Consider the following 16,366-nt stretch of genomic DNA (forward strand, 5'->3'; position numbering starts at 1 on the left):
TGGTTTGCAACAGACAAAAACTAGGGTCTTGCGCTCCATCCCAATCCGAACAAAGTACAAGTTGAAGCATGTGAATACATGAGTTGAAGTCGAACATGCATGAACATCATCTGATTACCAGTCAATGATGGAAACTGTTAACAGACGCGAGAGGTACCACCAATAATGACAATGGTCCTCAAGGTACTTAGAGGTACAATCCGCAGTGTGTGAATCAATGAGCTGGTGTCGAACACCCGCAAAATCATCCGATCGGAGGCCAATGATGAAAACCTCACGTCGAATGCGAAGAACCTGCCATTGAGGCATGCAGGCTCTAAGGCACCTGAAGGGAGTCTCTAGGTCACTCTCCTGGATAATGAGCTGAAGTCGACAGGAAGTAACCTTGATCGAAGGTGGGCCATGATGTTTCCCACATCATCGACACGAGACAGAGAAGGATATAAGATTTTGTGTGAGACATCAGAGGGAGGTGGTAATCTTGCAGAGGTCAACTTCTCTTGAACATATCGGCGGCACAACAGTGGATTTGGCAGTATCTGACATCAAAGGAGCAGAGGTCATGGTGACAATGGCAATGAGCAGATGAGAGGTCAAATAGGATATCCCAAACCCACGGAGGCTAGTGTAAAACAAGATGAGAAATCCCCACCTAGACACGAATACAGATGAGTGCCATGTTCAAGAGCGAAATACTGCCGACACGACCATTATTACAATTCCATTTCCCCACCATTTCTGGCAGGTATCCCGATTATTTTTAGAGGACAAGCTTGACGGGGATAGCATATGCTTGGCCAGCGTCATTTCGACGGTGTCCGATGTCATTAAGTTTTAACGAGTCTGACAAAGGAAGAACTCGGCGTATTTTCCTGTTTAGAGAGTCTGAAAAGACAGCGGAAAAGAAAACTCCAGGGGGGTCCTTTTTCGTACAGTTGTGTCTCTCGAGCCTGAAAAAGTATAAAACAATGCTCGAAAGAACCGCCCGATCAGTATGATCGAGGAGTACTTTTCGTGAATAGTGACTTCGACCCAAAAAAGTAGAAAAGCGGTCAGAAGTACGTCATTTTGGAGCCAATAATGAGTTCGAAACGACAAAAACCCGACAATCTTTTTTAGTTTAAACAGTCGAGAAAAGAGCTTTAAAGGTGACCGCCTCTCATTTCTTTAACGAGTCGAGAGGGGGACTCGGCAATCTTTTCGTCTTTAAACAGTCAGAAAAGAGCTGAAAGCAGATGTCCATTTTTATTCTCTTTAATGAGTCAAAAAGGGAAAAATACTCGGCAATATTTTCATATTTTACGAGTCATAAAAGAGCTTAAAGGCGACTCGTCCTAGAGGAACGAGTGGTATAAAAGGTAGCAACTGGTTCCGGCAATGGTGGAACTGCTCAAAACATGTAATGGTCAAGAGGTAGGCTAATAAAACCACTCATCGTTGCGGTTCCTCAGGAAAGGATAAACAACCAAGCGAGAGCATATGATCGGCAAAAGTGATGGTAGCAATGGAATGAAACAACCAAGGCTCTTCTAGCAGAATTTAGCAGATAAAGATGGCAATCACGAGATGTAAATCGGGTATGGGTTCATTTTTACACAAGCTTGAACCATGGAGAACTTTTCTTGGATTCGGTTTCATGTTTACACAAGCTTGAAACGAAAAACTATGCTTGTTATAAGTTCGCATGCCCCCAGCATAATAACGCAAATCGAGGTACATGCCCCCCAAGCTTCATTGCATTCAACAAAGTGGATGGGATGAAGGTTCACTCTCGAGATCGATGAAAGACTCGACTTGGATTTTATGAGATCTTAATCAAAGACGTGATTGGGAAAAGGGGTTGTGTTTAGTTTTTTAATGAGGTTGACACAGTAAAAGAACTATCCTCATAACCCTTGTTTCATTTTTTAACGAGTTTGACACAAGATCAGGAACTATGCTCCGACCAAGCCTAGTTTCATTTTTTAAGGAGCTTGACATAGGAAAGGAACTATGCTCCGCTAAACCTAGTTTCATTTTTTAAGGAGCTTGACACCGGAAATGAACTATGCTCCACCCAACCTAGTTTCATTTTTTAAGGAGCTTGACATAGGGAAACGAACTATGCTCCGACCAGTCCCAATTTCATTTTTTAGGGAGCTTGACATAGGAAAGTGAACTATGCTCCGTCCGAACTTCATCATAATGAACACGAAGTCGGGGCTTCCAAGATTACCACTCCCGATGGAAGGGAAACATCTTGGAAGTCCGGGCCCAATGCCCCCAGGATACTATGCACGACGGTGTCATCACTGGATACAGGCACAGGGTAGGTGGCCACGTAGTTGATCTGCGGTGGGGCAGATACAACTGGTGGATAAAAACTAGGAGGGGGCGACGACTGCGCAGGAGGCATCGGGGGACTAATGAACGACAATTTATCGATAGTCACAATTCTTCCATCATGTGGAAAGCAAACCACACGGAAAAGCGAAGAAACAAGTGCCCCCATGGCGTAAACATAGTCGCGACCAAGGAGAAGACTAAAGTCTAAAACACCTTGGGTAACCAAGACGTCTATATAGACGGTTTTTCCTCCCAAAGTAATAGGGAACTTCGGGAGAACTCCTAGATATGGACAGGCTCCTCCGTCGAAGGCCAACAGATTCTGCGTGACCGGCCCGAGTTGCGGGGAACCTAAAGCTTGCCAAGTAGTGTACGACATAAGACTGACCGACGCACCTTCATCCAGAACAGTGCCAGGTACTGCCTTATCACAGGCAAGTACTGTAATCTGGAAAGGCACATGGGATGGAAGGCGGCCGGCGATCAGGCGATTCCAATCAAAGGAAGTGACCAGACTACTTGGTGGGGGAATCGTATGATTGCCCCCATGTGCTAAAGGAACCGAAGGAGAACCTTCGGGAGCAGCTGGGTTAGGAGAGTCATTTCGGGACTCCGGAGAATCTGAAGAGACGAGAAGAACATGGGCATGATTCTCTTCCGAAACAGAGTGAGCGAGCGGCGGACTCGAGTCGACACTCTTTTCGACCAATGGTTGGTCTGGAACAGGCTGAACATAGCTGGGTTCGGGAAGAGGGGCCTGGACAAGAGAAGAATGTGAACCAATCTCATTGTTGGGAGGCGGATGATCTGCAGCTACAGACAGACGTTGATATCCAACGGGAAGTTGGGGTGAGGGAGCTGGGAGACTTTCCAAGACACTGGAGGCTTTATCCATGAGTGGACAAAGGTGAAGGGGATGCTTGCCTTCACAAAGTCGACAAGGGATTCGAATATTCCCTTTTCCCTTACCATTTCCAACTAATAAGGTAGCATCGTCGTGAGCTTCAGAGGACGATGAGGGGTGGGCCGAATCGCGAGACCATAATTCTAGTACCCTGGGAATTCCAGGACAATCGCGAAGAAGATGGTCCTCCTTGCATAATCAACAAGGAAACTTAACCTTCCGCGGGGGAGCAGAAGGTGGCCCGACTTCAGGTGTACTCGGAGGAGCAAGAGTTATACTTGTAGCCTTTCCCTTAGGAGACTTCTTCTTCTTAGTCTTCTTCTTCTTCTTCTTAGCCACCTGGTTAGTCAAATCGAGACTTTCACCAGGCGAAGTACAAGAGGAAGACGTAGAAGTAGGCGTTGAAGGAGAGAGGTCCACCTTAGGATCAACATGATGTTGTTCAGGTGGAGGGACTGATGGACTAACAGTCGACACGGTAGGGACCAAAGAGGTTGAAAACAACCAAACAGGCAACCCGACAGTTAACCCTGGAAGGGATAACGTTGCCATATAAGGATCACCAACATTCCCGAGAGGAGGGAAATGACCAGCATTCCCGTCAGGAGGGGAACTTGGGTTGGTGAACCCTGGAAAGGTTGCCATGGCAAACAAAAGGGAAACCTATTCAAGCTAACACAAGATTTAACCAGGTGATGTTATCGTGGCCGAATAAATTTTTAAGACACAGGAACCAAACTTGACCTTTTCATGTTTCAAGAGTCGAGAAAAGGAAGAAAAGATGACTCCAGTCTCCTTTGAATGTTTAATGAGCACGAAGTGACAAGAAGCTCACTGGCACCTTTTCATTTAGGGAGTCCGAAAAGGATCAAAAGTGACTGCTCTGGAGATTCTAGGCAAAGGGTTTACCAAGCAATCCGTAAAACTGCTTATACACCTTGGCAATCGTATGAGAACCAAGGACTTTCCATACTGCAGTAAATCTTCCCGAATGTAGTGTTCGGTGCGTTACGGCTTGCGGGGTGGCAGACTCGGCTTCCTATGGATCAAGGTCGATAACCTAGTGGGGTCTCCCCTATATACGCGACGGTACGTGGGAGCTCAAATTCGTGCTAGACCACTATCGAGTCACAAGAGGAGGAATCACCCAACCGTAATGTGAAACAACAGTGACTAGGTTTAACGACGCCGGAGCACGTCTCTAGCCTAGACCTCTACAATATGAGCATTAAGTTCCAATGCATTTTTAGATTTATTCAGTTTATTTTATGGTTGATCTTGAATTAAGTTTCGGTTTCAGGCCTTATCGTATGATCTCTCACAATTACCTAGATGCAAACTACATGCCAAAGAATACCATTTTGTTCGATGAATTCTAACTATGAGAAGGTTAAGAGCTTTCAACCAAACAAAATGAACTCAAACAATCAAACAATCTAATGCAGCTAATGACAAAGAAATGAAATTTTTCTTTTAAGAACACAAATCAATAAAATGCTCTTCTTTTCATTAACTATTGGATGCAAAAGATGCTAGTTTGATTTCTCTTTCAATGGCACTATGCATTTTAAAACAAATTTTGAGAGACAGCAACACTGAGCAAAAAGAATTAAAATCACTCAATGAGAAGCACAACAAGCGTGAAAAGAGCCGATTGAACCCTAGCAACTGTGATCTGTGCCTGGGTATTGAAACAATCGAAGGATCGGTTCAACAACAATCACCTCAACCAATCAAGTAAAGAAGGCAAAAAGAGGAAGGTTTCCGCAGTAGCAAAGGCAAGCAGCAACGAACTTTTGCGAACAAGTGAACAAGCGGACAAAACAAGATCAGCCCAGTGGAAACTGGATGATAGCACTAGGTCACGAGACACAAAAATGAAATTCGTCCAACAAGACTTTGCAAGCAAGTGTGTAACAGTTCAAACAATAAATATCAAGTCATAAACCAAGTAGAAAAAGCTGGAGATAGTCAAACCAATAGGCTCAGGAGGCAAAATTGAAACAAATTCAATTTTACAGGATCAGCGCAAGTAGCGCTCAGCAACTGTGCGCTGACAAGAGGTCACGCGTAGCAACTTGGCGCTGTCAGCGCGGAAGGACACGACTTAAGCGCGCTGGTTCGATTTCAGAACCGTCGCGACTGTTTTACGTACAAACGCGATGAAAACAGGTTTAAAGAAACAACTATGCGCTGTCAGCGCAACTGTTTTGATATAAACCGCGCTGAGGCTAAAAAAAGGCAAAATCAAGCCAAAAACTCCCAAACCAAGGCCAGAATTCTTTAAACAATTAAGTCACTTCCCAGATTGAACCAGGAGGGCTAAAAGCAGAGAACTAATCCCCAATTTCAAAAAGAGAGAAAAATCAAATTCAAACACAAAGATGGACAAAAGAGACAAAAGGCCAGCTCCCTAGTGGAGTCGCCAAATTGTTGGAGAGGTAAATCCCCTCTACGGATAGAGGCGATCCCTACTAGCCCAGAATGGGTCTAGCAACAATCAATCAATGCTACTGTGCAAGTTCCTAATTGCAAATAAACAAGAGGCAAAGAACACCTACTTGGATTCCAATGCTACTATTTGATGAAGAGATGCCGCTCTCGCTCCTCCGCTTTGGCCGGTCACGATCTTCCACGATCCCCATGAATAGATACCTGCACACACGAAGAAACAAACAAACACAAGCGTGAAATCTAATAAAAGCAACTATACATCAGTCAGAAAGGATGTAATTCACATTAACCATTGCAAAGACAAATGAGAATGGAACCATAACAGTAGTCATCTATTATTAAATCAATAACAGAGAAAGGTACAACCAATGTTCTGACGCTGAGTCCTTCTCTTGAGGGTCCAGCCAGCAAGTCTCTTAAGCATTCACCCTTGGAGGTAGATTCTCCCAACACAAAAGCTCTCTCTCACACAAGCAATACTCACAACCTTCCTTAAACTTCCTCTAGCAAAACCACACTTGTCACACCAACTACCTATTAACAGCAGCAATCCAAGCGCTATGAATTCCACACTATCCAAACTACAAACTCTCCAACTAGCTGCTCATGGCCATGGTAGAGGTTTAAATAGGAGAAGGAGTCTCCATGAATGGTGGGAGGATAAGCTTACTTCCAAGGAAAGTGGCTCAAATGACGAACAGACATGCCATAGAAAGTAGGGCGACATTCACAAGGCCAACAACGAGGTCTGGAATCATCTGGAAGGCTGGCTATTGGAACAAATTCGCCCAAACTGGATCAGCGCGGGTGTAACACTGAACTGGAGCGCTGACAGCGCATCACAATAACAGAGCAGGTTGTGTCAGCGCGACTTAATACTTTCATAGGATGCGCTGGAGCATAAAATTTGACCAGCGCGGAAAACCCGTGTGCTTCCGCGCTGGCAGCACATCAGTTACACTATCAGCCGCCAGTCAGCGCGGTTATTTTAATAACAGACACGCTGATGCAATAAACTTTGGCAAAGTGGGTCATTTGGCCAGTTTAGAGAGCATGAGCATGGTGCATTTGATTTCATGAGACATTAGGGAGACTGACAGGGAGACAGTGAAAAATTACTGCGTAACAAACACGACCAAGGCTTTAATGGTTGATGATATTACATTCACAGTGGTTATTTACTGGGATAGTTCATTTTTTAAAGAGCTTAAACGCGGGTGGAAACATTTGCTCGGTCTTATGTTTATTTTTTAACGAGCATGAACTATGTGCTAAAACTGCTCGGATCTTGCGTTTATTTTTTAACGAGCATGAACTTTGTGCTAAAACTGCTCGAAATTATATGGTCAAATTTTCGATTTTTACCATGACTAGCTTTGCCCTTTTCAAAAATACTACTGTATCCTCAATTGCTGCATCAAACTAGTTAGAAATGAATAACATTTGCTTGAAAATGAGATTATAACCCTAATATTTCGCTTTGAACTACGTAAAAAGCCATTAAAAGGTGTTTTTACCTCTCATTTTACCATTTCATTTGAACTTGGTTTGTTGGAGCTTTGGAGGTGCCTCTTCCCCCTTGATTTTCACCAGCTGATTCCGGGAGATTCTGCGGACGATTTTCGGCACCGTCTGGACCAGGTAGGAGCTAAACTCTAGCTCTTTCTTTTCATGGTTTCCTTCTTCCATTCTGTGCCTATTTTCCTGTTCCTATGAGCCCCTGGGGTTTTGCTAGGGCGCTCTGCCATCAGCGCAGGCAGTCCATTCGAAACCTGCGTTGAATGTCAAGCTGCATGAAGGCAGTTTTACCTTCAACGCAGGTAGGACACTAGCTAGTTGTGTTGAGCATAGAAAAACAGTCCTGTTGCACATTTTTTGATGAAATTTTGCCAGTTTCTCATCAAATGCAGGATCTCACTCTTTCTCTTGTTTGTTTTGCAGGGACTTTTGAGCAAAATGACCCTCACATGGCGAGAACGAGAACATGAAGAAGAGGACATGATTGCCCTCCATGACACTGTCATGGTGAACGCGCTGCGGAACTGTGGCCTGCTGAAGTTCTTCCCTATCTCTACTATGAGAGCACAGTTTTACCTAAGGTGTGACAGTGCCTTAGCAACAAACAGAGACAACTATGTTGGTTTCTTCCTTTATGAAATGTGAAAGAAGAGAGATCAATAGACTTACCGGTGTCTTCCGTTTGTCCCTCGATCCGGTCTCTCTTCTCTTTGGGTGTTCACAGCTACTTGCCTTCTTGCTTATCCAACTCCAACTTCCTGCAAGATCACAAGAGAACAGCTACTTGCGACAAGAGAAGAACACTACACAAAGACAGATATTCACATTCATAACTAGTTTAGGATTAGAAATAAACTAAATACACTAATGCATTCATACATCAAAAATACATTAGCATATAGGAGAAACCAAGATAGATTTATTGATGAATAACAAGGTTCAGGAAGAGATACAACCCAGAGGGCTCCAATCTAGCATCTCCTTCCCAGCAAATGGAATTCCTATCTTTAGCCCCTTCAAAGCATTAAGCACCCAATGATTCCAGTCTCAAACCAACAACAATTCTTTGCAATAACAAAATTCCAGCCCCTAGATCTCATGGAGGAGAGATCCATATATAGATGTTTGGAGAGAGGATGAGTCAGCTTGAGATCTGACTAGTGGCCTCTCCCTTTGTCATTTCTTGAGTCCACTTGGAGGTTCTAGCTTCCACTTGGAGATTTGGAACCTCTTACTCATCACCAGTCGAATTCCCTGAGGCAAGTGTCATTTTGGAAGCTTCCTGGGTTTTGACACCTTGAGAAATGTCAGGACTATTTTTCTATGCTCAATGCAACTGGCTAGTGTCCTACCTCCGTTGAAGGTCAAACTGCCTTCATGCAGCTTGACATTCAACGCAGGTTTTGAATGGACTGCCTGCGCTGATGGCAAAGTGCCCTAGCAAAACCCCAGGGGCTCATGGGAACAGGAAAATAGGCACAGAATGGAAAAAGGAAACCATGAAAAGAAAGAGCTAGAGTTTAGCTCCTACCTGGTCTAGACGGCACCGAAAATCGTCCGCAGAATCTCCCGGAATCAGCTGGTGAAAATCAAGGGGGAAGAGGCACCTCCAAAGCTCCAACAAACCAAGTTCAAATGAAATGGTAAAATGAGAGGTAAAAACACCGTTTAATGGCTTTTTACGTAGTTCAAAGCGAAATATTAGGGTTATAATCTCATTTTCAAGCAAATGTTATTCATTTCTAACTAGTTTGATGCAACAATTGAGGATACAGTACTATCTTTGAAAAGGGCAAAGCTAGTCATGGTAAAAATCGAAAATTTGACCATATAATTTCGAGCAGTTTTAGCACAAAGTTCATGCTCGTTAAAAAATAAACACAAGATCCAAGCAGTTTTAGCACATAGTTCATGCTCGTTAGAAAATAAACATAAGACCGAGCAAATGTTTCCACCCGCGTTTAAGCTCGTTAAAAAATGAACTATCCCGGTAAATAACCACTGTGAATGTAATATCATCAGCCATTAAAGCCTTGGTCGTGTTTGCACCGTCACCTCCACTTTTCCATTGGCCAATCGTTCACCTCCATATGATTGTTTACCCATTTTGAGGAACAGCTGCGAAGAGTGATTTCACCTAGCCATCCTTGTGACACTGTCGTGATTGGAAAATTCCAACCTGTACCTAGAATCAACTGCTAACCCTGTTTATCACTCGTTCTTCAAAAGACGAGTCTTCTTTAAGCTCTTTTCAACTGACTCGTAAAATATGAAAAGATTGCCGAGTCCTTGGCCTTCCAGCTCGTTAAAGGGACAGGAAGAGCTATCCCTCCTCTATATTTTAATCTTTTTGGACCTGAGAGATTATTGCACAAAAAGATCGAGCGCTTTTTTTATTCGGCTCGTTAAAACTATCGAAAACTCATCCCTTCTGTATTGTTTTATACTTTTTCGGACTTAAGGGATTAGATGACGAAAAAGGAATTTTGGAGTTAACTTTATGTACCTTTTCAGACTCTCTAAAAATGAAAAGGACCGAGTTATCCTTGTCGTTAGAGTCGTTAAAATAATTAAATAGCGATAAACTTGTCTTTAGACGAGAACGAGTTTCACTATCGCTAGGCTTGTCAAAACATAGTGATGGGCTTGCCTGAAGGGTAGGTTATAGAACAAGCATATGTTATCCTCCTTAGGCTTGACAAAAATAAAGAGGTACTGGTCAGCAATGACTGGAGAAAAATTGGGAGAAACTAAAGAAAACTTTGATGGTAGTAAGTCGCTCTTGAACATGACACTTTTCCTCCGTACCACAATCGGGTTGGGTTGTTTCATTCACCGGTCACATCACCATGGTCTCGCCATACCATCCATATTTGGGGTAATGCTACCGATCCATCGTATCAGTGTCGCCATATGTTCAAGAGAAGTCGTTCAGAAAAGTCAACCGTGTCCCATCCAAATGGGGCATCGATTTCATGACATGTAACCCCACCTCGACCAGGGGGCATGGGTATATTATAGTCGTTGTTGACTATTTTACCAAATGGGCCGAGGCGATGCCTACATTAGATAACACTGGTGAAACAGCTGCCCTTTTCTTTTTCAATCATGTAGTCGCCAGGTTCGGCGTACCACAGGCCATAGTTACAGATCATGGGTCGCATTTTCGCAATCACATGATGGTTGAATTAGCTGCCAAGCTAGGGCTATCTCACGACAGCTCTACCTCGTATTATCCGCAAGCCAACGGACAAGTTGAAGCAATCAAAAAGGTCCTGAAGCGTATGTTGCAAAGGATGATCGGGGTTCACAAAAGAAGGTGGCACCTAATCCTGTACTCAGCCTTGTGGGCTTACCAAACATCGGTAAAGAATGCGACCGGGTTCACACCTTTCCAATTGGTGTATGGCCTAGAAGTAGTCTTGCCAATCCAGTGTGAAATCTTGTCTCTTAAACTCGCAATTGATCACCTCCCCGGAACTTCGGAAGAAGAGGCTCGTTTCTTGGAATTAATCCAATTGGATGAAACCCGTCGTGACGCCGCTTTGGCTAATGAAGCCCATAAGAAACGAGTCAAGGCGCAGTTCGACAAAAATGTCAAACCCCGCGTCTTCTCAGAAGGTGACTTGGTCTTGCTTTATGACCAAGAATCCGATAAATTGGGAGCAGGAAAATTTAATTCTTTATGGATGGGCCCCTATATTGTTAAACGAGTGTTAGCAAAAGGAGCCTACGAGTTAATGGATTATGACGGAATTCCACTGGCGCAACCCTGTAATGGGTTGTACCTCAAGCGTTACTATGCTTAAATAGTAACCTGTATGCTTTTTTTGTATTTTGTTTTCGCTGCAGTATATGCTTGATGCTTGGGATCCTATTAACCAAGTATTTCAGATCAGGAGCAAATCCATCCCTTTGACCGTGGTAGACATTTACTTCTTGACTGGTTTGTCGAGGCGGGGTGCCCCCATTTCTTTGTCAGGTTCGGCCCGAGGGAATGACTCCGTGAGAGATTATGTCTGCCAGTATTGCAAGGAAGGATCCCAGCTGAGTAGAGACGACAAGGTTGTTATCCGTGAGATTACTGACAGGTCTCTCAGGTCCATTCTGTATACTATTGGTAGGATGGCCGGTATCGCATCTCTACATGTTGCCAACAGATCTTATGTGCAGCACGCCTTGGAGTGTCTCCAACCAAAAGTATTCAACTGGTGTGATGCAGTACTTCTTCAGATGAAAATTCAGTTGAAAAAGGTAAAGGACGGGAAGCTGAAGAACTTTGGATTTGGTTCTATTCTGACCGCCTTTGCCTTGGAGAAAATACCACTAATGTAGCCTCAGTATATCGCACTCGACTTGCCTTCTCCTACCGAGCGACGCATGCAGAGATGGGTTGATCACATGTCTAGGCATGTTGGTCAATCTCAGATTTCTTTCACTGATACCTTCTTCAGGTGGTTCGAGCGTCAGGAGATGGTCTATTCCGAGTATCCATATGTTGGTATGGATTTCCGAGGTGATCCGGACTTGGTACTGCTGGATGGCGAACAGTGGGGCGCTATTGGTAAAATCTTCGACCATATTATTGTTTATTGTTCTTATTTATAATTCCCTTGTGCTTTATTCTATCAAGACTTTAATCAAACTCATGTGTGCATGCAGATGTTGGTCTTGTTCGTCCAGCAGTTCGCCCGAGAGCGCCAGTTGCTGCCCTAGCAGGGGAGACTGCTGGGAGGGTTATCCTCCGCGACCTTGACGTGGCCGAGACCCTTACAGCTGTGCAGGAGCAGGTTGAGAGCCTTACTCTCGGCATTCCCGATGTGAGGATTGATGAGTTACCTTTACAGTTGCAGCGGCATACTACTGGTGTGCCTAGACGATGGACTCGTCTCTTGCGCATGATTGCACAGGCCGTGACGTGCTATCATGAGCATCACTAGGCTAGGGTGCCCCCTAGCATTTTTGAGTTTTTGGGTCATATGACCGATTTTTGTCTTGGTTACAGAACATTATGTATAAACGATAAACAGCTTATATATATATATATTGATTTTCGAGTTTTATTCTGGTTGAGTTATATGATCCATATGTACAACATTGATGATGTGTCTCTTTTTATAAATGTCGCAAATGTCTATCTAACACATAGTTTGCTAATGAGTCGGTTAATGTGTTTAAGTTTCTGGAAATATGTTGGTATTGAATTGAATCAAATTGTCTTTCCAAAATCTTAACCCTTATGAACATGTGATAAATAGCTGGATTGCGAACGGAATATATACCATTGAGTTGTAGTATTACGAGTTGTGAGTCTAGCCTGACAATTAGTTGGCATATACCATGGGTGATGGCATCAGAGATAGTTCTATCAACGCGCTATACTCAGCGATGTTATTCGTTGATTGCCCAATGCATACACCTCTGAAACTTACTAACTCGCCACTTGGATCAAAAATGGCCCAGGCTGCGGAGGACAGGTTCCGCGAACTACGACTCGCTCCGTCAGCATATCCAACACATGTCTCCAGAAGGTTTGACATATGCAATAAATGTAAAAAGGTGGATCACTCGACCAAAACAAATACTTTAGCGAAAACAAAATACAACAAAAGCATACAGGTTACTATTTAAGCATAGTAACGCTTGAGGTACAACCCATTACAGGGTTGCGCCAGTGGAATTTCGTCATAATCCATTAACTCGTAGGCTCCTTTTGCTAACAGTCGTTTAACAATATAGGGGCCCATCCATAAAGAATTAAATTTTTCTACTCCCAATTTATCGGATTCTTGGTCATAAAGCAAGACCAAGTCACCTTATGAGAAGACACGGGGTTTGACATTTTTGTCGAACTGCGCCTTGACTCGTTTCTTATGGGTTTCGTTAGCCAAAGCAACGTCACGACGGGTTTCATCCAATTGGATTAATTCCAAGAAACGAGCCTCTTCTTCCGAAGTTCCGGGGAGGAGATAAATTGCGAGTTTAAGAGACGAGATTTCACACTGGATTGGCAAGACTGCTTCCAGGCCATACACCAATTGGAAAGGTGTGAACCTGGTCGCATTCTTTACCGATGTTCGGTAAGCCCACAAGGCTGAGTACAGGATTAGGTGCCACCTTCTTTTGTGAACCCCGATCATCCTTTGCAACATATGCTTCAGGACCTTGTTGATTGCTTCAACTTGTCCGTTGGCTTGCGGATAATACGGGGTAGAGCTGTCGTGAGATAGCCCTAGCTTGGCAGCTAATTCAACCATCATGTGATTGCGAAAATGCGACCCATGATCTGTAACTATGGCCTGTGGTACGCCGAACCTGGCGACTACATGATTGAAAAAGAAAAGGGCAGTTGTTTCACCAGTGTTATCTAATGTAGGCATCGCCTCGACCCATTTGGTAAAATAGTCAACAACGACTATAATATACCCATGCCCCCCAGTCGAGGTGGGGTTACATGTCATGAAATCGATGTCCCATTTGGCGAAAGGCCCAACAGCAACTATTGGTCGTAAAGGTGCGGGTGGTCTTCTGGTTTTGCTATCAAAAATTTGACATGCATGGTAACTTCTGACTGCGGTTATGCAATATTTGAACATGGTTGGCCAGAAGTATCCTGCTCGTAATATTTTCTGTGTTGTAGCATATCCAGATTGATGCCCCCCACACGCGCCTGAATGACATTCATTCAGGGCTTTTTCGGCCTCTTCATGGGTGAGGCACCTTCTCAGAACTGTATCGATACTGTGACGGTAAAGCGTATCACCGACGATCATGTAGTCTTTCACTTGGTATCGTATACGTTTCTGTTCTGAGTGAGAGGTGTCAGGCCTGAATTTTTGGGTTTGGAGATAAATTATTATATCTCCATACCACTCATCGCTTGCAAATATTAGAAACAAACTTTCGTCCACAATTGACTCTTCTGATGTTTCATCGTTGGACGATGATGGGAGATCGCGCAATAATTCTGCGAAAACTAAAGCTTTCTTTGATTTGGATTTTACAAATTCCAGATCAAACTCTTGAAGGATGGCTATCCATTTTGAATACTTGCCCCCCAGCAACTGTCGCAATAATATATAAGTCATGGGGTTGCAATCTGATAGAATGGTAGTTTTCTGAAAGAGGACATAATGTCGAAATCTTTGTATCGCTTGAACAGCAGCGAGTGCTAGCTTTTCAACATAAGAATATTTTCTTTCTGTATCATTCAAGTTTTTACTTAGATAATATATAGGATGTTCAATTCCATCGACTTCTTGAACTAAAACCATCGCAATGGTCGTATCCGCTGCAGCCAGATACAAGTTAAAATCTCTTTGATAGTCCGGGGCATACATTAATGATGCTTTTACTAGATAATCTTTCAAAGCATCAAAGGAAGCTTGCGCCATCTGATCCCAGACAAAAGGTACATCCTTTTTCAAAAGACGAGTATAACCTTTAGCAAGTTCTGCGTAATTTGGAATGAACCTCCTCAGAAAGTTTGCTTTCCCTTGGAGTTTCTGAATCTGAAGCAAATTTGAAGGTGGAGGCAAATTAATGATTGCCTGAACCTTGCAAGGGTCGAGCCGAATCCCATCCTTAGAGACTACAAAGCCAAGTAAACGACCAAAACCGATGCAAAACACACATTTGTGCGGATTGAGTCTTATCTTGTAGTGTCGGCAACGTAGAAATATCTCTCTTAAATGCTGCGGATGATCAGTCCGCTTTCGCGAATGAGCCGGAAGGTCGTCGAGATATGGTTGAACGATGTTCTTGATGTCATGGAAGGCATAATTCATTTCCCTCTTAAACATTGCCCCTGCGTTCTTTAAACCAAAGGGTAATTTTCGATAAGCGAATGTGCCCCACGAACAGATGAATGCAGTCTTTGATTGGTCCTGTGGGCGGATATTTATTTGATTATACCCGGAAAATCCATCCATAAATGAAAAGATTTCACATCCGGCGCATTCATCAATTATCTGGTCAATGAAGGGTGTAGGGTAGTTGTCCTTCGGACAAGCTTGGTTTACATCCCTATAATCGACACACACTCTAATTATCCCTCGTTTCTTCCTAACGGGGACAATATTCGATACCCAATCGGTTAGAGGAACCGGGTAGATGAAGCCAGCATGGAGAAGTTTTTCAAATTCTGCCTTAATGGCAGCGGCTTTCTTGGGGTGCACCTGCCGAAGCCATTGTCTTACTGGTTTGACATCAGGATACATTTTAATTTCATGTTCAACGATACTCGAGTCAATCCCTGGCATTTCATCATATGACCAAGCAAAGACATCTCTGAACTCACGAAAAAGAGCGTTATATATTTCCAGTTCTGAAGGAGAACATCCTTTGCAAACATAAATATTCTCTACAACATTTGTCTTAGTCGAGATATTTATGGCTATAGTCTCTTCAATATTGGATAAGTTTCGCTCGGAATCCACCGTATTTACAGTATTTTATAGGAATTCAAAAACTGAATGGTGGTAAAGGTCATGCTGAGTATCTTCTTCATATTCCGGAAGAAGGGAACAATGGTGGCAATCATTCCATGGTGCCCCCTCAATCAACATTGACTGTAGGATTCCTTCGTCAGTCCCATGTACTTTCGACCAAGGATCTAACGGGGTACCATATTCTCTAGACCTATCTACCCAAACGTTTGATGAGCGTTGATTTGGGTTCGCCTCCCATGCTCGAAACATTGATTGCTACAATATTTCAATGGGGCAAGGGGGCAAAACCATTGCTTGATCCATTTCGACATCGTCTTCTGAGATATTCGTGGAAGATATCATGTTGCAGGCTCTTACCAATGCTACTTCTCCTATATAGAATGGAGGTGGAAGTGCGAAAGTTCCCATTAATGTGGGGTCTTTTAGTAGGCCTACTCCGATGTCTTGAAGCGAGTGTTTGCTTCCATGGATCATGGGAATGCTTCCTGTAACTTGTGAACCATTAGGGAGGAAGTCTTGTTGGTCGAAGATCGTAATCCCTCCTTGAAAAGGGAATGCGATCTTCCTAAAATAAGTCGACACTACAGCTGCCATGGCATATATCCACGGTCTTCCCAGTAGGATGTTGTAGTCCAGATTCCCATCGATGACTTCAACATCTATTTCTACTGTTTTTCCTCCTAGTTCAACTTTCAAGTTATTAAGGATACCGCAC

Source organism: Pinus tabuliformis, chromosome 1_1 (assembly GCF_031772625.1).
Source record: "Pinus tabuliformis cultivar Carrire ecotype Pingquan chromosome 1_1, CPIR1, whole genome shotgun sequence".
NCBI classification, from domain to species: Eukaryota; Viridiplantae; Streptophyta; class Pinopsida; order Pinales; family Pinaceae; genus Pinus; species Pinus tabuliformis.